Source organism: Chiloscyllium plagiosum, chromosome 48, assembly GCF_004010195.1.
Source record: "Chiloscyllium plagiosum isolate BGI_BamShark_2017 chromosome 48, ASM401019v2, whole genome shotgun sequence".
NCBI classification, from domain to species: domain Eukaryota; kingdom Metazoa; phylum Chordata; class Chondrichthyes; order Orectolobiformes; family Hemiscylliidae; genus Chiloscyllium; species Chiloscyllium plagiosum.
In genome coordinates this window covers 4952416-4975014 of record NC_057757.1, presented here as the reverse complement: position 1 = coordinate 4975014, position 22599 = coordinate 4952416, and the positions used below count along the sequence as shown (strand labels likewise).

Here is a 22599-nt window from a genome sequence, read left to right as displayed (position 1 = left end):
TTCAAGACAACTAAGCAGCAATGCTGCCCTCAGGAGTTTATTTTAATCTCTGAGATTTACCATCTACGGATAAAAAAAAGGTTTAGTGGTAAAATTACTTCCTTAGAAGGGGGCAATAGTCTTATTGGGAACAGAAATAGTGAGTTAACATGCTTAATGTACCTCAAATTGACATTTGTCATGAGTCACAAACTGTTGGAAAGCTTGCACAATTCTACAAATATCATTGCCAACACAATCTGGCTAATTCCATTTTTCAACAGTCTTCATTTAAACTTCCTTTATAATATGTCAGTCTACATGATTGTGCAGTGATTCATACTACACTGGAATTTATTGCCACATGAACTTCAGTAACAAGACAAGTGGGGCCCCAGCACACAGCTGCACCATTGCCAGCAATAAAATAACAGCCAAATGGAGGTGGTTACAATAAACAAGCTATTTAACTTGGATGGAGATTGCAGGACGACAAAATTCACAAGCTTCAAACGAGGTTAGAGACAAGAAATAACACCTTGCTCTCAGGAATAAGGAATTACATTCCAAAACAAATGTGATTTAGAAGTCCATTTTTAAATAGCAGCTGAATCAGTATCACTTGGGAATTCACTCAACTTGCTTTGCCTTGCATCTAAGAGAGACTTTTAAAAGGGGCTTTTTTAACAAGGAGAGCTTTAATGATAGGAGGGAAATCCATGATGTTTGTGACATTGCAGGATTTCTTCTTTAAGCTAGAACTCTTTTCCCTAAGAGAAGGACTTACATTTACTGTTATTTTCCTGCATTACATGACCAACTCTTGGTTTTTAATTCTTTAATGGTATGTTGCCAATGTTGACAAGGCCAGCACGTGTTGTCAGTCCTTGTGGCTTCTGAGGCCATTTCAGAGAGCAGTTAAGAGCCCGCTATATTGTTGTGGGTCTGAATTCACATGTAGGCCAGATTGGGTAAGAAAAGCATATTTCCACCTTTATGTGTTAGGTGATATTGCTTCTGACAATGAGGATCGCCTTTACAAATCTTGATGACCAGATCTGGAGGCAAGCTTTACATTTCAATTTTATGAACTAACTTTCACCAGTTGTTGGGGTGGTTCTTGAACATAAGTCCTCAGTGCTTCAGACTGAGAGAATTCGTGAGGAGAAGAGAGTCGTTTTGAGAGCGCCTGATATGGGGAGATGAGGAGGCTAGGGAGTTGAGGAGTAGGAAGTGTTGCTTATTTCCCCATAGACCAGTTCTCTGGCTCTGTTGAAAGCAGCAATCAGGCCTGAGAGCTGATTGTATTATGGCAATACCAAACCAAGACAAGGAAAAGCAGCTGCATGTTCCATGCTGATAAGACATTTGGAGTACTGTGTACTACACTGGTCTGCTAGATTATGACGAATGTAAATGTATGTTAAATGAATATTGGGAATGGATGGCTGTCTTACAAATAAACATTGAACAGATTAGACTTGCTTCCATTGGACTTTAGAAGAGTAAAAGGCAACATGATGAAAATATAAGATCATGAGGGGCCTTGGGAAGATGTGGAATGCATGCTTCCTCATATGGAAGAATCTAGAATTTGGGGTCACTGTTTAAATGTAAGGAGTTACCTATTTAAGAAAGGCGATAAAAACATTTTTTTTTCCTGAGGGTTATAAGTCTTTGAAACTCTCTTTCTCAAGAGGTGGTTGAAGCAGAGTCCTTGAATATTTTTAAGGTACAGGTGGATTGATCCTTAATAAGCAAGAGCTGAAAGGAGGTAGGTCAGAATATGAAGTATTCAGATTGGCTGTAACCTGACTGAATGGCTAAGCAGGCTCAAGATTGACAAGATTTCAAAGAAAACTGCTAAATTAATAATGCAGGATTTTTTGCAATTTACCTTTAGTGTTATCTAAACTCAACACAAGCTTTCAGAGGTACTCTAAACATAATACAAAGAGGCTTTGAATGTACATCCTTTGTGTTGTCCAAACTACTTCAAGCTAATAATATTCCATTAGTGTTTAAAGACTTGCGTGCAAGTCAGTAAGACATGACGTAGAGCTATCCCTTGTTTCACACTCAATGTGATCTGGGAAAAAAAAGCACGTTAAACGAAAGCTGAAAATGTGTTGCTGGAAAAGCACAGCAGGTCAGGCAGCATCCAAGGAACAGGAGAATCGACGTTTCAGGCATGAGCCCTGAAGAAGGGCTCATGCCCGAAACTTCGATTTTCCTGTTTCTTGGATGCTGCCTGACCTGCTGTGTTTTTCCAGCAACACATTTTCAGCTCTGATCTCCAGCATCTGCAGTCCTCATTTTCTCCATGTTAAACGAAAGTCACTTTTGTGAGAAAACATGCAGTAGATGTATGGCATGCTTCTGATATGGAAGTTTTTCATTAATAGCCTGCTTTCACGTATTAACTGAACACTTTGTATACAGAGCACTTCTGCAGTAGATGCTCAATTTTTAAAGAATGATGAATAAAAAATGTGCCATCTTCCACAGAACAATGTTATGGCACTGTTGTCACTAAATACAGCATCATTGGCACCCAAAATGACAACACAGTAGCACGTTAATGTATGTGCAGTTACTGAGTCAGTGTGAAAATGGAGGTCATGGAAGGGAAATGTATTCAGGCAGGTTCTCTTTTTTTAAATAAAAGTTTGAAAACAAAATGTAATAATTGATTTTGCTTTTAAAGGCCTTCTCACTTGAATTCCCCCTGCTTTCCACAGTTGCTAGTTGTTTCTTAAGAACATATGCATTCAAGCCAAGAGATGACCTACCATTATTCATGACACAACAATGGGGTTCAATGGCAGATTCTCATCCTTCTATTATTTTCATTATTGAAAAAAAACTAGCCTCAAGTTGTTGTGGCACTGAAATGGTGCATAGAAAAACAAGTTAGCTTCTTTTGTTAAGAAAATGATATGGTGCATGACCTAAATCAGCCTATGATTGATAACCTGAGCCTTCAAAGAGAATGTCAACGTGTTTACTGCACCAATGCACCACTGTCCAGGCTCCAATGCTAAAGAAGTGTTAAAGTTCAGCTTTGATGTACAATAAAGCATGCACCCTTCACAGGGGCAATTCAGAAGACACCCTGCGCCATTGAAAATACAAAAAAAAACCCACTACTGCAATAGCCTTAATTTCTCATCTTGCTGCAAATCCAGTCCAGGGATCATATCAAAGTAGAAGGAAGCCAGTCTATTGGCTCTGCATCAGGTCTTTCACTTGCCAGCTCTTATGCTAGCCATCCCAGCCATCTTAGATTAGATTACTTACAGTGTGGAAACAGGCCCTTCGGCCCAACAAGTCCACACCGATCCGCCGAAGCGTAACCCACCCAGACCCATTCTCCTACATTTACCCCGTCACCTAATATTAGGTGGCCAATTCACCTAACCTGCACATTTTTGGACTGTGGGAGGAAACCAGTGCACCCGGGGGAAAACCCAAACAGACATGGGGAGAACGTGCAAACTCCACATAGTCAATGTCGCCTGAGGCGGGAATTGAACCCGGGTCTCTGGCGCTGAGGCAGCAGTGCTAACCACTGCCACCCACCCTTTCACCTTCCAAGTTCTTCTTTGAAAAGAAATTGTTCTGTTTTACATTGGCATTGGTGAAGAGAGGGGAACATGTTGCAAATTGTGCCTTGCACTCACCAGGACGAATATAGAAGTGACAAATTTCAAACAAACAATCATACAACATTCTTTTCTCCAGCGGTATACAAATTTTGCATTAATCCAATTGCTCTGATAAGCAATTTTCCTAAATTTCATTCATGGGTTGTGGGGATCACTGCATACTCCCAACTAGCCTTGAGAATGCTGTAGTGAGCTCCCTTCTTGAATTACTGCAGTTTATACTCTGTGGGTACATGCAACATTGTTAGGGAAGGAGATCCTCTATTTTGATCCAGCAATAACAAAGGAGCAGCAACACAGTTTCAAATTAGGATGCAGATTGGAGGAGATATTGCTGGTGGTGGCTGTCCTTCTTGGTGGTAATCATCATTGGTTTGGAAGATGTGGAAGGAATTCAAAACAAAAGGATTGGCAACATATGGTGTTTTGGCTTTCATTAACATGGGGATCAAGTTCAAGAGCTGCGAGGTTTTGCACACTTGGAATATTGTGTCCAGTTCTGGTCGCCCTACTATAGGAAAGGTACAGAGGTTTTGGAATGGGTGCAAAGAAGGTTTACCAGGGTGCTGCCTGGACTGGAGGGCTTGTCTTATGAATAAACTCGGACTTTTCTCTCTGGAGAGGAGGAAGAAGAGAGGAGACCTGATCGAGGTATACAAGATAATGAGCGGAACACAGAGCCAATAGCCAGAGACTTTTCCCAAGGGCAGGACTGACTGGTACGAGGAGTCATTGTTTGAAGATATAAGGAGGAAGGTATAAAGGAGACATCAGAGGTAGGTTCTTTACGCACAGAGTCGTGAATGCATGGAATGCATTGCCAGTGGTGGTGCTGGAAGCAGAGTCATTGGGGACACTTAAGCGACTGTGGACATGCACATGGATGGCAGTGAGTTGAGGGGGCGCGTAGGTTAGTTACTATATTTTACATTAGGATTAACCTCAGCACAACATCGTGGGCCAAAGGGCCTGTTCTTTGCTGTATTTTTCTATCTATTTCTCTTCTCCATAACAGACAGTGCACTCTAAACTCTGTCTAGCCACTCTGCAAACATGTTTTGTCTTTGAATGCAAACCAGTAGGCCACCAGAATGTTTTTCCTGATTTACTCAATCCAAAACCTTTATAATTTTAAACATTTGTGACAAATCATTTCAACCTTTTCTGCTTCCAGGAGAATGCCAGAAACATATACATGAAATGACCATGAATGACTTTGTGCACCAATCTCATATGCAAAACATATCTACAGAAAAGGAAAGGTTTCTTGGTTTCTAATTTACATCAGCAGAAAGAATGTTTTCCTCTTTGAAAACCTGATTATCAGTCACAAAAAAGAAACCTAGAAATCTACCACGGCATACCAGATTAAAATGAAGCAGAGAGTTCTGGCGAGCTAGTGTGGGCAGGATTGGGAGGATAGAGCAGATGAATGCATGGCTGAGGAGCTGGTGTATGGGAGAAGGATTCACATTTTTGGATCATTGGAATCTCTTTTGGGGTAGAAGTGACCTGTACAAGGACGGATTGCACCTAAATTGGAAGGGGACGAATATACTGGCAGGGAGATTGTGAGGGAAGAGATCAATCTGGTACAGTTGAGAACAGAAGAGAGTTAAATAGTCAGGGCAGGCAGAGACTAATAAATTAAACTGCATTTATTTCAATGCAAGGGGCCAAACAGGGAAAACGGGTGAACTCAGGGCATGGTTAGGAACATGGAACTGGGATATCATAGCAATTACAGAAACATGGCTCAGGCATGGGCCGGACTGGCAGCTTAATGTTCCAGGATACAAATGCTACAGGAAGGATAGAAAGGGAGACAAGAGAGGAGGGGGAGTGGCGTTTTTGATAAGGGATAGCATTACAGCTGTGCTGAGGGAGGATATTCCTGGAAATACATCCAGGGAAATAAGAAAGGGACGATCACCTTATTGGGATTGAATTATAGACCCCCTAATAGTCAGAGGGAAATTGAGAAACAAACTTGTAAGGAGATCTCAGCTATCTAAGAATAATAGGGTGGTTTTGGTAGAGGATTTTAACTTTCCAAACATAGACTGGGACTGCCAGAGTGTTGAGGGTTTAGATGGAGAGGAATTTGTTAATTGTGTACAAGAAAATTTTCTCATTCAGTATGTGGATGTACCTACTAGAGAAGGTGCAAAACTTGGACCGAGCCTTGGGAAATAAGGCAGGGTAGGTGACTGAGGTATCAGTGGGGGAGCACCTTGGGGCCAGCGACCATAATTCCATTAGATTTAAAATAGTGATGGAAGAGGATAGACCAGATCTAAAAGTTGAAGTTCTAAATTGGAGAAAGGTTAATTTTGACAGTATTAGGCAAGAACTTTCGAAAGCTGATTGGAGTCAGATGTTCGCAGGTAAAAGGACGGTTGAAAAATGAGAAGCCTTTAGAAATGTGATAACGAGAATCCATAGAAAGTATATTCCTGTCAGGGTGAAAGGAAAGGCTGGTAGGTATAGGGAATGCCGGGTGACTAAAGAAACTGAGGGTTTGGTTAAGAAAAAGGAGGAAGCATATGTACGATATAGACAGATAGATCGAGTGAATCCTTAGAAGGGTATAAAGGCAGTGGGAGTATACTTAAGAGAGAAACCAGGAGGGCAAAAAGGGGACATGAGAAAACTTTGACAAATAGAATTAAGGATAATCCAAAGGGGTTTTACAAATACATTAAGGACAAAAGGGTAACTAGGGAGAGAATAGGGCCCCTCAAAGATCAGCAAGACAGCCTTTGTGCGGAGCCACAAAAAATGAAGGAAATACTAAACAAGTATTTTGCACCAGTATTTACTGTGGAAAAGGATATGGAAGATATAGACTGTAGGGAAATAGATGGTGACTCCTTGTAAAATGTCCATATCACAGAGGAGGAAGTGCCGGATGTCTTGGAACGCATAAAGGTGGATAAATCCCCAAGACCTGATCAGGTGTACCCTAGAATTGTGGGAAGCTAGTGATTGCTGGGACCCTTGCTGAGATACTTGTATCATCGATAGTCCCAGGTGAGGTGCTGGAAGATGTTGGAGGTTGGCTAACATGGTGCCACTGTTTAAGAATGGTGGTAAGGACAAGCAAGGGAACTATAGACCAGTGAGCCTGACGTCGCTGGTGGGCAAATTGTTGGAGGGAATCCTGAGGAACAGGATGTACATGTATTTGGAAAGGCAAGGACTGATTAGGGATAGTCAACATAGCTTTGTGCATGGGAAATCATGTCTGACAAACTTGATTGAGTTTTTTGAAGAAGTAACAAAGATTGATGAGGGCAGAGCGGTAGATGTGAGCTATATGGACTTCAGTAAGGTGTTCGACAAGGTTGCCCATGGGAGACTGGTTAGCAAGGTTAGATCTCACGGAATACAGGGAGAACTAGCCATTTGGATACAGAACTGGCCCAAAGGTAGAAGACAGAAGATGGTGGTGGAGGGTTGTTTTTCAGACTGGAGGCCTGTGACCAGAGGAGTGCCACAAGGATCGGTGCTGGGTCCTCTACGTTTTGACATGTACATAAATGATTTGGATGTGAGCATAAGAGGTACAGTTAATAAGTTTGCAGATGACACCAAAATTGGAGGTGTAGTGGACAGCGAAGAAGGTTACCTCAGATTACAACAGGATCTGGACCAGATGGGCCAATGGGCTGAGAAGTGGCAGATGAAGTTTAATTCTGATAAATGCAAGGTGCTGCATTTTGGGAAAGCACATCTTAGCAGGACTTATACACTTAATGTCAAGGTCCTCAGCAGTGTTGCTGAACAAGGAGACCTTGGAGTGCAGATTCATAGCTCCTTGAAAGTGGAGTCGCAGATAGCGAAGGTGGCATTTGGAATGCTTTCCTTTATTGGTCAGAGTATGGAGTACAGGAGTTGGAACGTCATGTTGCGGCTGTACAAGACATTGGTTCGGCCACTATTGGAATATTGCGTGCAATTCTGGTCTCCTTCCTATCGGAAAGATTGAAAGGGTTCAGAAAAGATTTACAAGGATGTTGCCAGGATCGGAGAATTTGAGCTCTAGGGAGGGGCTGAACAGGCTGGGGCTGTTTTCCCTGGAACGTCGGAGGTTGAGGGGTGACCTTCTAGAGGTTTACAAAATCATGAGGGGCATGGATAGGATAAATAGACAAAGTCTTTTCCCTGGGGTCAGGGAGTCCAGAACTAGAGGGCATAGGTTTAGGGTGAGAAGGGAAAGATATAAAAGGGACCTAAGGCGCAACTTTTTCACACAGAGGGTGGTACGTGTATGGAATGAGCTGCCAGAGGTAGTGGTGGAGGCTGGTACAATTGCAACTTTTAAGAAGCATTTGGATGGGTAAATGAATAGGAAGGGTTTGGAGGTATATGGGCCGGGTGCTGGCAGGTGGGACTAGATTGGGTTGGGATCTCTGGTCGGCATGTACGGGTTGGACCGAAGGCTCTGTACATCTCTGACTCTGACTCTTAGAGGACATCCTTGACACACAACTAAAGAACAGAATTCAGAGCGACATGTTTTAAATACCACCACGAATGTTAAATTTCTAGTAGAGGGATCGGAATGAATAATAATGGAGCCTTAAATATGCAAAATGTAAATTCGCTTCCAAATAAAAAGTACACAAGGCCAGAAAATGGTTAATTAGAAAAGGATTATGTTGAAAAAAAAACACACACAAATCAAAGCAATTGACTGCAGGCCCAGTCACGTTTTAAATAGACAGCAAATTTCAATGATGATCTGAGGACACAAATTTGTTCACATACAACAAATTGTCTTAGAATGCAATTATGTATACGACAAATGCTACAACCCATTTTGCAGCATCAACATTGCACAATTATCAATTTAGTTAATGGCTGGGTCATCTAACTCAGTACGGTTGATTAAGATGCTAGGCAATCTGCACTTTTGGTAATGCATTGGAATCACTGAAGTTAACGTGAAAGGTTGACCATTTCATTTTAAACATGGAAACTGCGACAAGGCAGCAGCTCCTTCAATATTGCATTTTCACAGTCTAGATTATGAGCATGCAGTCTGAAGCTTTGACCTCCTGGCTTTGACAAGTGCAGAGGTGGTACAGGCATCTGAAATAGTTTTTCAGAAGTCTTTGTCGGTTGATAGCAGTCACACCTCATTTGAAATTGATGAGTTCAACCCATGTTTGCACACAATTGTGGTTCGCAATTCAACACGCAGCTGAGGGGGTGCCATGGTGTCAGAGGTGCTGTTTTGGAGAGGACCTCTTAAGCTGGAGGTTGCCACAGGTCCTCATGGTGGGCACCTTAATACCCCAGGATCATGATTGGAGGCTTTCCACCTGTCAATTTAACCTTCAAATGAACAGAGAATTCTGACCTATTATCTCACAGTTTTGAGAGAGCTTGCTTTGCATAAATCAGTTGCAAGATTTCCTGCATTATGACAGTATCTTAGAGGTTAGAGAGGATTTAAGGAGAACTTTTGCCACCTAGAGAGTGGTGGGTATCTAGAGTGTTCTGCCTGAAAGGGGGCAGAAGCAGGAATAATTTCATATTTAATTGAAGACTTGAAACACCAAAGCATACAAGGCTGTCGGTCAGTGTTGGGAAATGGAATTAGTGGATGGGTGCTTAATGATCTATCTTCATGCTGTAATACTCTATGATTCAATTACAACAGTAACATGAATGTTTAGGCTATCAGTGAGGGGGAGAAAGAAGATTTCTTTTAACCTCTCGCTCAAGTTCAAAAGTAATACAGAAGCCCTCCATTGCCTCATGTATGTTCTGCCACGCCATGTCTGATCCATGACTCAGCTCCATTGACCCAAATGCTTTTTATAAAAATTCTATCAACTTCAGATTCAAAATTAATTGGTTTGGCATCTGATGTCGTTTACAATTAAGAGATCCAAACTTCTCAATTTTATGCTCGAGAGCTCTAATTTTTAAATTTTCTTTCTAGTCCCAGCCTCCCAAGCCTGTGGAAAAAAATTTTGCTTCAGTGTCCCTTATTTTCATGAGAATGTCAACTAACTAATCTATTTTTCATCACCTTGCAGTGTATGTAGTACAGTGTCAGGGAACTGCTACAGCACCATAAGCACATTTGAGACAAAATTCTGAATTATCTAGGACTTCAAGTTTTTCCCCACTTGACCACAATTAAAGGCTTGAAACTTGTTACAAACACTGAGATGTGAGAGCTGGAGACTTGTTAGAGCAAAGGCATAGTTGTCATTACATAGTCAAAACACAATGGCAGCCATTACTGCCTCAGATACTGCAAACCCATTTGAGGTGTGAAACCCAATTTCAAGCAGCCCTGATGTTCTGCCTATTCATGTGGGCATTAAATACCCTATCCTAAGAGAAACAGGAGAGCTTTCCTGTCCAATTTTACACCATAAGAGATAACTTAGCTGAATGTAATATTGAACAGATAAAATAAAAATTCGAAATAAGAAAGGGTGCAAACCAAAGCAGGTATGCAGCAAGCAGAACTGGAGCTCAGAAAATGATACCACCCAAAAAAAACATTCTTGACAGAAATTGAGCACACTCCAACAATTGTTATGAGGAAAATTTAAAACTAAAAAAAGAGATCTGACTCAAACGAGACCAACAGCAATGAACAAGTTCAAGGGAATGAGGAGGACCAAAGGCACTAACAGGAAAGAAAAACAGAGTCAAGGACAACAACAGTCCAACTGGCCCTTCAAGTCTGCTCCATCATTCAAACAGATCATGGCAGATTTGGTTTGAACTTCAATTTTACTTTCCTGCACACTCCTGACAATATTTCATCCTCATGTTAATCAAGAATCTAGCTACAGCTGCCTTCAAAATACTCAAAGATTTTACATCCACTGCCACATGAGGAAGAGAATTAAAACACTCAAGACCACTCAACCTTCAGAGGGAAAATGCTTCTTTGTTTATGAAATGGGTGGCCTCATATCTTAAGCTCTGATCCCCTAGTTCTAGACTCTCCCACAAGAGGAAACCTCCATCCACAATAATCCTGTTTACTAACCTTGTGATTCAGGCACACTTCTTTGCATCTCAGCTCTGCAACAATTTCACATTTTCCACATTATTCTTCATTTGCTAGTTCTTTGCCCTTTCACTTCACCTATTTTCCTTTGCTGGTTTAGTATCTCATTTTGCTAACTCACTTTCCTATCTACCCTGGTGTCATCAGAAAATTTAGCTACCATACCTTTGATTCCTTCATCCAAATCATTACTATATATCAAAGAGTTGAGGCCTCAGCATCGACCCGTGACACACCATTCAGGATATCCTATCAACTGAAACCATTTATTCCTATCCAAATTAACAGTTCAAGACAGACTGCAACCAAATGTGGATGTCGTGGGAAGACTGATTTATTATCAAGGTGCTACAAGATTTTAAATAACAGGCATTGGATTTAATTAAAACAGTGCCCGAAGGGCAAATAGGGCACCACTGCAATGTTCAAAGCACAACACAAACAGAAGAATGTTACCTACCTTGACCACAGGTCAGGTTCCCAACCTACAACCGGTGTTGGAGACTCCCCAAGATACGTTGTTCTGAGTAGCTAATACAACAGATGAATTGGTCTGATAGTAATTCCCTTTATCATTCACAAAATACTGGCTTACTTCACTGAAAGAAAGGACAAAGTTCACAGTTAAAAATCAGACCATACTAGACATTTACTTTTGGGATGTGGGAACAGGGAATCCATTGATAAAGTTATCAATACTCCTAACAATAATCCCTTGACTAATTAAACATTATATTATTGCATATACATCAGGTATACAGCTCAGAAACCTAACATTCAATCACCGAGTGGTCATATTCCACCGAGGCCTTCTTCCATTTTTCTACATCACTGTAGCGCACTATTTCCTTCTATGTCCTATGTTTGTCTAGCTTCCTCCTTTTAAATGCACAAATACAATGACTTCAGCCACTTGATGTGGAGGCAAGCTCCAAATTCTGACCACTCTCTGGGTAAAGACAATCCAACTCAACTTCACGTTTCTTGATAAACACCTTGCATCGATGGCTCTTGGTTCAGAACTAGAGGGCATAGGTTTAGGATGAGAGGGGAAAGATATAAAAGAGACCTAAGGGGCAACTTTTTCACGCAGAGGGTGGTACGTGTATGGGATGAGCTGCCAGAGGATGTAGTGGAGGCTGGTATAATTGCAACATTTAAGAGGCATTTGGATGGGTATATGAATAGGAAGGGTTTTGAGGGATATAGGCCGGGTGCAGGCAGGTGGGACTAGATTGGCTTGGGATATCTGGTCGGCATGGATGGGTTGGACTAAAGGGTCTGTTTCCATGCTGTACATCTCTATTTGATGTACTCTATTTGAACCCATCCTATCAAAACCTGCAGAACAGCAAACATCTGAGGCCTCCAAATAAATATCAAAAACACAAATTTACTATCAATCAACATGAAGGCAAGACTAAAAACTTTGAAGAGGAAAAACTGCATTAGCTGAAAGATGTTTTTATACATTATTTGCAGCCAAGAATCTCTGCCAGTCAAAGGCTGCCAATGACGATAAGTCAGTAACGGATAGTCGCCCAGAGAAGGAAACACGCAGGAATCAAGACCAACCCACACTAAATGCTGCCTAAGTGCAAAACAGCATCTTAAAATAGAAGCATAGCTGGTGCAGAAACACAAGCCTGAAGATAGAAGGAACCAATCATCAGTCTGCTATTTCGCCAGGAACCATATTTTCAGCTATGGCATCTACAAGATAACAAGCAAGTTACAAGAGCTGCTATGAAGTGCCAAGCAACACGATAGTCTAACAGCCATGATCTAGTAACCACTGAATTAGTAATCTAGAATCCTGGACCAGCCATCTGGAAACGCAAGTTCATTTACTGAGTCAGCTAGGAAATTTCACTTCAGTTACTTAAGTAAATCTGAAATAAAAAAAAGTTATGATCCGTTTGCTGTCAAGAAAATCTGACTGGCTAGTGTCTTTCATGGAAGGAATCTGCCACTGTTAACTGAACTGGCCTGAAAGTGACTCCAGACCATATCAATGTGGTTGAGTCTCATCTAGCCAGCCTCTCTCACATTGGATACAAAATATACACTACCAGGGTTCTTGGGAATGGGTCAAAGAGGGCAAGCAGAGAAAGAGGGATCAGTAAAGTACAACCCAATATTACCAAAAAAATTATTTTCAGCTCCCCAGCTAAAGTGAAATTAAATGTAACCCTAGAGGATTACAGAGAGCAGGCATGCATTTGAATTTTCAGAGACAAAGTTTGGGGAGAGCCCTGGAATCCCTTTTTAAAATAGCAAGAACTAGAGTTTGAGGTGACATCAGCAAATACTCTGCAATCTGTTCGCTGTGTAAAATTCTGAGCCTGGCACACTGCCATAGACTTTTGTTTGCCTCATTTAATAAGAGCATAATCAAAACGCAGAACTGGCTAACTAACTTAGTAGTGTATACAACTTTCTATTGCAGTCAGATTACTGACTGTATTGGAAAGCAGCCAAAGAAGTCAGCAACTTTTTTTTTTACAAACCACAAAGGATTGAAGGTTGGCCATTGAAACAGACCCACAATTCACCCACACCATGACTTCCCACTGTCAGCAATCCTTTTAACTAAATGTACCATCCAGAGGGGAAGTTAAAAATAGAGAACCTAGCCCCTCTAACCACTCATGTCTAAAACTGAACGAGCCAGTAGCTGAGAAAACTCTAAATCCACAACATGCTCAATGCCAGCAAAGTCAAGCTCAAGAATGATACCAGTTTTGGGTCTGCGCTAGGGGCCCAAGACTTGTTCAAAAATACCAGTTTTATGTTTTACATTTAAGCAGCTACTTGGCCTGACAGAGGAAGGTAGAATGCACTCACTCAAGACACTCATAGGAAAGAGCAAAACACTAGCTACAATTAAACTCTTGCAGTTTTCCCATCAGCAGATTGCACTCTCTCCTGCAGACCACACACTGATGCACAACTGAATGAATTACATGGAGTGATCCAGTGGTTAGCACTGCTGCCTCAGTGCCAGAGACTGGGGTTTGATTCCACCCTACCAAATTCCTCGTGATGTGCTACATGACACCATTTTCCCACATTCCCAGTTAACCAGTTTAAATTAGATCCCACATCCGCTTGCTCGTGTTTTTCCGAACTATCCTGTTAATTCTCCCTCAAAGAAAAAGCTGATGGTGCCACTCGGAATCTCAGCACCCACCCATGCCAAAATAAAATCGCCTCTCATGCTCTCTAACACCGAGTGATACTTTCTAATATGCAGTCACTGTGAAGAATCCAGCTGCTCCACCCCTCCCCTAAATAGGAGTAGCCTTGCCGCCACCTCAAGTCAAACCTGTTTCACAAAACTTCAGTGGGAAACTTGCCAATTCACAGTGGCACCACCAAAGCAACTTTCACCAAGCTTAACCATGGGCATCCTCACCATTTGGTCAGTCAGTTAATACATTTTAGTTAAATTATAAGTACAGAGTAGAGGAGATTCCAACTGCAGAGACACTGATATCTGGAGAACTGCAGAAGGAAAGGGGGCCATGTCCCAAATGTTTAGACTTAACTTTTAAAAAGCTTTATTCTCTAAAGTTGAAGAGATCAAAGTATGAAATAAGAATGGATCCATTAAAATTGCCCTTCCCAACAAACCTATTCAAAGGTTGTACTCACAGTTTCCCTAGGAGTTCAGCTGGTTACACACTGTCTCCAAGGATGATGGAAGGGGATACTACAATTGGTCTCAGCACCTCTAGATGGGAGCAATGTGAAAAAGAACAGAGATAATAGGACAGTAAGAAACTGCTACATTAGCATATTGAAAGAAAAGAAATTTTAGCATTTGTGAGCAGATTTCTCAAAGTAGCTGATAGCCAATAAGTAACGTCACTGTTTCAAGTCGTACACGTGCAACCACTTTGCACACAGCAAACTCATTAATGGGATAACAACCAGAAAATCTGTTTTTCCTAACAGTTGGTTGAGGATTAAATATTAGGCAGGTCATCAGGGTTAAATCCCCTACATCTTCAAAATAACGCAGGGAATTTTTTTTTGAAACGTAAAACATAAACAGAGCCTCAGTTTACCATCTAATTCAAGAGAGAGCACCTCAGACAATGCAGAACTCCCTCTGTAATGCAGTGAAGTGTCAGCTGATATTGTGGTGTACAAGTCCTGGAGTGGGACTTGTACAACCCACTGATGAAAACACTAACAATAGGGAAAAAAGGTGAAGAAAGGGACAGCAAAGAAAGATTACAGTGATGAATGCAATGATAAACAGTGATAAGACAAATTATGGAATATGGATAGAGAAGACATACAAACATTCAAATTAGGAGTAAGAGTACGCCACTCAGCCCTTTCAAGTCATTCTGTAACATTATAAATGATCTAAATAGTAGCTATTTTCATCTACCCACAATAACCTTTCAACCCTTACTCACCTACCACTGCCATAAAAAATATTTTGCCCCCATAAGCCTTTGAAACAAAGTGCCCCAAAGACTCATGACCTCTGAAAAATAAACCTCCTGGTCATTCTTAAAAGGACAAGACTTTTTTTTTTAACAGCAGCCCCCTAGTTACATGCACCCTGTCAAGACCTACATTCCCTCTCGTTTTTCCTGCAACTGAGCGGACTGGAGTTCCATGCACGGCAGCGACTTATGGAACCAGAGGTTAATGCTGTCACACACCAACTGGTATGTACAGACGCTCCAAGGGAAATTGGGATCTTAAATGTTTCAATCAAGTCACTATTTGCTAAAGTCCAGTGAATACAAAATGTTAGAAAGTTTCACTGATTTGCAAATGTTTAAGATTAGAAAAGCTTTTAGAAGTTATGTCTTCCAAAGTGGGACAAGTGAATAGAGCCTGTTTCATAAACAGGTTTTGTATTCAGTGATTCTAACAGGTAATACAGACCCTGTACACCTTATTACTGAATATCACAACACAGTTTGGTTGCATTAAAGAGGACTATCATCAATATAATACTGGAGATGCAAGGCTTTAGTGACCATGATGACCAGAGAAACAGGTGGTCCCTTGAGGTGACAGGAAAAACAAAATCAAGGGATGCTCAAAATGATTAGAAGTTAGGAAAAAGTTAACAGGGATAAAAGATCTACTCGCGGTGAATGATTTGGTAATAGGAAGGCATAAATCTACGCTGGAACTACATTTGTAAAATATGCAACAGATTGTATGGCCCAACTGAAAGTGGGAGAAGTAGAATGAAAAACATGCTTTCAAGGAAAGATTCAAAGGAAAGATTCTGAAAAAAAAATCAAGTGAATAGATCACTTTCCGAAAAACAGTATGAACAAAATAGGTCAAACACACGTCTTATTGATTTGAGTCCACGGCTGATAACTAACTGCATGACCGATTAAACCGCATGCACTTAAGCTACAACAGGATCTGACCAGAGTGTGAAGCTTCAACAGCCAAATAGCTGACTGGCACTTAAATCTGGACTGCTGTGCTGGAATGCAACTGGTGCTTGCACAACTGTAACCCAGTGAGGAACTGCAGATCAGGAGAGGGGACGAGGAAAACTAGTTTGCTGTCAGCTGTCTGGAACGTACCCTACTGGAGATCATCCCATTTCATGTTGGCCAAACACCAAACATGACAGCCATTCCAAAGTTAAAAATATATACGAACCATGTCGCTTCCTGAGTGACTGTTGAATAATGAGACCATGCATTACTTTATATGAATCTTGAAGCTACATCTTAAGGTCTGTCCATGGCAAAGCACTGCTATCACAACTGCCATTTCCGAACTTCTCAGCACATACCTAAAACAACTGACACTTCGGAATTTGCAACCGATGTGCGCTTAGCAGTTGTATGTTTCGACCTGCCTCGACAATGTGTTTGCCACCTATGCGGCCACAGAACCTTTTCATAGAACAGAATTGTTTCCCAATTAACTTGGGAATTTGATCCAAGTTTATGGTTTCCTGAGTTTTATACATCAAGATAGCCCACTGTTTCATCCCAATCTGGTCATACCTTCTGATCAGAATTTCAGCAGGTGTCTAGAATTATGCTTAACTGTTACCTCTCCAGTGAGGAATAACCTGGTGAGACTTGCTGTCGCATTCACTCTGAAGGCATAGCCACTGACCATGATTCATGATAAGGGTTGCTGATTTTTATGGAGCCGAGCTGTTGGCAGCATGGGAACAATGAAGCAAAAAGAAAATCTCGTCATCACCCCACCCTCTGCCCGCAGTAGAGATGGTTCATGTTGTAATGGCTGTCTGGGAAAGGAATTGGCTTCCTACATAATCACTGATCCATTCTGACTTCTCCAGATCAGTGCAATAGCATGCAATTGGAATGTTACTGATGGCCTTGGTATAAAATCTTGGGAGGGCAAGTACAAAGGTTAAGCAGGGTTCCACAGTCATCTGTCAAAGAGTTACTAGGTGAGGACAGTATTTGGTGCCACCTAGCTAATATGGTTAAGCAACCTGTAACATCAATTGCTCCAAATCACAAAAAGAAGTTTTGCCATTTGAGCAAGGTATCAAAACAAAATCAAACAAGAAATTGATAGAACTTGCAGTTATACCTTAAGATAATATAATGGTTCCAAGATTCTTCACAACAGTGCTTCCTGCTAAAGTTTGACACCGAGTCACAAAGATAGTTAAACGCTTAATCAAAAAGGCAGGTTCGCAAGGAGAAACTTAAAGGAAGGGAGATAGCCAGTAAGATTTAGGGACAGAGTTTCAGAGTGAAGGGCCTTGGTAAATTGAAGGCACGGCAGCAATGGAGGAGTGAGGGGCCAGAGTTGGAGCAGCATAGCAAACCTGGTAGATTCCAGAGTACCAGGTTTTGTATGCAGGAAGCCATGGTGAAAAGGGTAAGTAGTAAAAAAAAACGAGGAATAAAAATAGGTTATTCAGCTACTGAAACCGATTCTGCCATTCAATGAGATCATGGCTGATTTATGACCTAACGCCATACATCTTCCTTTGGCCCATATCCCTTAATACCTTTGCCTAACAAACACTTCAGATTTAAAGCTAACCCACCTAGCAACAACTGCTGTTTGGAAGAGTTCCAAACCTCTACCACCATTTGTGTGTTGTGCCTCCTAACATCTCTCTTGAACAGTCTGACTCTTGCACCTAAAACTATGCCCCCTAGTTCTAGAAACCCCAACTTGTGGAAACAGTATTTTTATCTAAGTATCTTTGCCTTTTAATACCTTGAAGACTTTGATCGACTAACCCCATAAAAATCTTCTAAATGCAAGAGAAAATAAGCCTAATTTATATAACTGCATGAAGTGAGGTACTGCCGGAACAGATTGAATGTGAGTTTTTTTTTGGGGAGGGGTGTGCCAAACAAAGGAGGCGCTGTGGACAGAGACAGTGGCCGAGGAAGATGGCTAAACAGGATCTGGTACCAATTAGCCAAAGTTAGTGGAACTTTAAATGAGATCGGGTTTTGGCTGGTCAGTAAAAAGTGCAAATGATTTGAAGTTATTCTAGGATATGCAATAACAAAAAAATTGAACTTGACAGAATAAAAGGCCAGACAGTATGATATCCACAGTGCATGTTTTAGTGTGGCATTCAGCCACGTAGCTGAAAGTTAGCTCTCTGGTAATGAGCCCATTTCCTTCTCTCTAAAATAAAGTCAACAATGTTTCGGGATGAACAGCATGTATTTTACTGATCAAACTTGAAGATTTCTGACTCTTCTCCAGCACTGAGGTTTTCTGCAGTTCAGGGGAAATCTTTAAAAATGCTGCTCTCCTGCAAAGCTGACAGTTAACAGATAGAAGCCATTAGGCACAGAAGAACTTGAAGCTCATTCCAAGAGCTTAGTGACGTATGCAAGGGATCAGAATACTCAATTATGGAAGGCACTGTTATTGCACAGTTGGGCGATGCTGCAGAGAGCTGGAATCCTCAGCCAGGAATTATATCCAGAGGGGGATAACGAACATACTGCATGTACAGTCTAGCTACTCACACCTAGCTATTGCTTGTGAGTCATTCATCAGCTTAAACGTCAAACAAAAAGCAACAGTGCAACAGCCAAGCTGTTCCATTTTATACTTTTAAAAAATCTCATTTCCCATCACAAATAACTTGAGTCTACAGAACTGAGAATAAATCGGCCACCTTTGGAAAGGTGATTAGACTGCGGCCCCACGCTCCTTGTTCACACGAATGTAAAAGGTCTGAAACGAGTGAAGAAACACTCATGTCCTAGCCAACAGTTACCATTAGACCAATAACACAGATGGGCTTAACTGATCTTGCTGCAGTTTATGATACTAGGCTATGGACCAAGTACAAGAAAATGAGATTAGAATAGTTAAGTAGCTGCTTTTGATTGGCACAGAGCCGATGAGCTGAAGGGACTTTTTTCTGAGCTATAAACCACTATGACAAGGCCAATCACACCTTGCCTGCCACGACTGCTTAGATTTTGAAAAGCAGTTAATGCAAACGCACGTTTGTTTTTTGGGGGAAACCTCTGCTGAGGAGAGGATGACCAAACGCACAGGCAACTAAAGCACAATCTTTCAGTGATGACAACTTCTGGCATAAGAATGGATGCCATTCCAAATACATATGCCTTGGTCATTTTTGGAATGTTATACAACACCTCTGGCCTGAAGATCCGCATGCACCGAGTTCAGTAAGATACTTCCTCCCAAGATCAACCCCACAGGATTCTGAACTCTGAAATAGGTTCGATGGGATGTTTCCAGAAGCAGCCTAAAATTCTGGACTTCAAAAAATCTCACTATTTTGCAGTGTAATGGTCACCTGTCTCTCTGCTACTACCATATAATATTCACTTGCACATAAACAGGATTAATTTTAGCCTGGACAAAATGGCTGCAGGCCTTGAAAATGTGGCATAATTCTGCTCAACAGAAGACTACTGCTAAATATGGTTACTGTCAGCCCTAAAAAAGCCATACCTGATTCAACCTCAGCATGGAAGGAATGAGATACGCTCTACACAAAACTCTTGTAGGGCTCAATGTTGTAGATACAGGAGGAATATTTCTGCTGACTGGGGCAGGAGTCAATAATCATGGGCAGGCCATATGGGACTGGGATGTGCATGAGCACTTGAAATGTCATAACATTCATGACTATTGGCCACGTGCTGGAAAGTGGGATTAGTGTAGATAGGTCAGCGAAGACTTGATGGGCCGAAGGACCTGTTTTGTGCTGTATAACTCAGATTGAGTAAGAATTTCTTCAGTCAGACGCTCGTGAATCTTTGAAATTCCCCAGCCCAAAGGAGTGTGAAGGTTCAGTCATTGAGTATGTTCAATACAGAGATCCACAGATTTCTACACATTAAAATATCAAGGGATAATACTGATGAAGCAAAAATCTGCCACAGTAAAGTGCTTTGAAACTATTGGAAGACCAATCTCCAAATTTTCCATTGATTTGGCAAAGGGTTAAATGGCCTTCAAAATGCTCAATTCAAGCAGTGGTTTTGTACCACACAAGGATGTTGCATTTCTATTCCCACCAATAGCAAAGGTGATCATTAAACCATGTTAAACACTGACTGTTTTAGACAGATCCAACTGCTCAATCAGTAGGCGAAGTTACCATAGCTACTTAATCTGTAATCACTTTGTCAAGTTACAGTTTACAATAACATGGCTGGCAAAAGAACCCTTGGCATAAAAACTGACCTCTGAAACAAGACAGATGAGCTGAAGACAACCCAGTGGTGCACTTGCCTACTTTGTGTACTGCCATTGATTTTGAGGCAATGTTAGCAGCAATTAGTAGAACAGCCAAAGAGAAACCAACAAGGAAAGCAACCTAAAGGCATTTCTACTGCTTTTGGAATGCCAACGTAAAAGATCCTGATTAGTGCATCCCTTTCTGGGCCAAAACACAGGCAACTGGCCAAAGTATTGGTTGGTCTGATTTTAATGTCGAAGAAGAGAGGCTTCACAGACAGAAACCTAGGCACAATTTAACTCAGGATGCCAAAACAACTGACAGGAACATGCTGCATGACCAAGTGAGAAAGGTATAAAACCTGGATCCATATTTAATTGCGACAGTATGTGAAAAGAAATCAGTTAATGAATCCGAAACGTTATCTCTGATTTCCCTTCACAGATTTTGCTGGACCTACTGAGCTTTTCTGGCATTTTCTGCTTTTGCACCTGGGTGACTGCTGACCAGGGTAAGAGTGTTCTTAAAGAACTGGACTGTCAAAGTCAATCAGAAACATACCTCAATTGAAGCACTTATGTTGCTCTCCTGTCACTGTTCCACCCAGGTTTCTTTAGGATATCTGGGCATTCTTATGGTTGAATTTGAAAACATGGGAGAAAGAAGCACACTCAGAAACAGGGAACATTGCTGTCAGCCGAGAAGCACTGTTGGATCTCCCTTTGGTAACAAGGAATGGGTGTACGAGCAGATGAGTGCTCAAATATACACAGATTATAGACTGACAAATGCCTCATCAGGCAACTGCTGCTTTGACTCAACTTCATTCAAGAGTTGCAGAGTGGTGTGGCAATGGTAGTGCTGCATTAATCCACATTGCTGGTTTATGCCCATATGCTTCATTCCCTCGACTAGCTGCACAAAAAACAGCTCCACATGCTGCCAAGATTTGCTCAGGAAGTTGCAGGTTTGCCAATATCCTTCATGGAAGACATACCACCTACAGAGTCTGGTCTATATAAAAAATACCACTAAGGAAAGTTTACTTGGTCATCATCACACTGCTGTTTATGGAGGCTTGCTGTGCATATACTAATTGCTGCATTTACCACATTACAACAATGACAATACTTCCAAAGAGTTTCGCTGGTTCACTTTAGGACACCCTGAAGTGTGAAAGGATCTAGATAAAATACAAGTACTATATTTTAAACCTTATGAATAGAAAATATTAATGATTAAGCACTAACATTGACAGCTTCTTTTTAAAACAAAAGAATTTCAAAAACAAGTCAAAGCTTTGTAGCAGCTATAGCCATGGAAACCACTACCTGCAAGCTCCCATTCGAGTTCTTTCACCACCACTGGGCCAAAATCTTGGACCTCTTTTCCCAACAGCACTATGGGGTGTACCTATACCACACAGGTCACAGAGGTTTCAGACTGTGGCCCTCTTCCATGTCTACCAGGGCAACTGGGTAAATGCTGCCATTGCCAATGATTCACCAAATGAAAAAAAATTTAAAAGACTATTAAACCTCCCAGTTTCTCAAGTTTCATGATGGTTGCAATTTCAGCTGAAGACAAGGCATGAAAGGTACATTCTCTCAGGTAAAGGGATGAAATGAAAAAAAAAATTAGCAAGCCTCTATGATTCAAAAGATGGGGAGTCAGCTGTCTACATTATACAGGAACTGTTTTGTCTGTTAACAACAAGCATTTGTAAGGCTTTCATCTAAATGTATCTGCATTCATTTTCATAAATACATTTCTATATATATATATAGATCTGAGGGTGCACCCACCGCTCAGTACCTTAACTGAGGTATGCAAGCCACATGCATTATCAATTGGACCACTCAAAAATCTAACCATACACTGTCTCTTCTGTGCTTGACCAATACTTTCCAAATCAGACTAAGCAGTATCAAAGTCAGGTTGTCCATTCATTATCATTTGGGTAACGAACCAGGCCAGGTGTTAGAATTAGAGGTAGGGGAGCACTTTGGGGACAGTGACCACAATTCGGTGACTTTTACTCTAGTGATGGAGAGGGATAAGTGTGCACTGCAGGGCAAGAGTTATAGCTGGGGGCAGGGAAATTATGATGCGGTGAGGCATGACTTAGGATGCGTGGCTTGGAAAAGTAGGCTTCAAGGCAAGGGCATAATTGATATGTGGAGCTTGTTCAAGGAACAACTATTGAGTGTCCTTGA

The 22599-nt window shown here is 41.3% G+C and overlaps 1 protein-coding gene across 6 annotated transcripts in view; it reads right to left on the bottom strand.

Annotated features, from left to right (window-relative positions):
• Window positions 1-22599, bottom strand: part of LOC122544337 (GRB10-interacting GYF protein 2-like) — a 102191-nt gene that overhangs the window by 70442 nt on the left and 9150 nt on the right. For 5 of the 6 annotated variants that reach the window (XM_043683521.1, XM_043683526.1, XM_043683527.1 and 2 more), the window contains exons 4-5: window positions 14353-14431; window positions 11156-11294 (exon numbers count right to left, since the gene is read on the bottom strand). The gene's annotated coding sequence lies outside the window, so the exon portion shown is untranslated. The remainder of the gene's footprint in view (window positions 1-11155; window positions 11295-14352; window positions 14432-22599) is intronic. The other variant, XM_043683522.1, reaches the window with a different exon arrangement.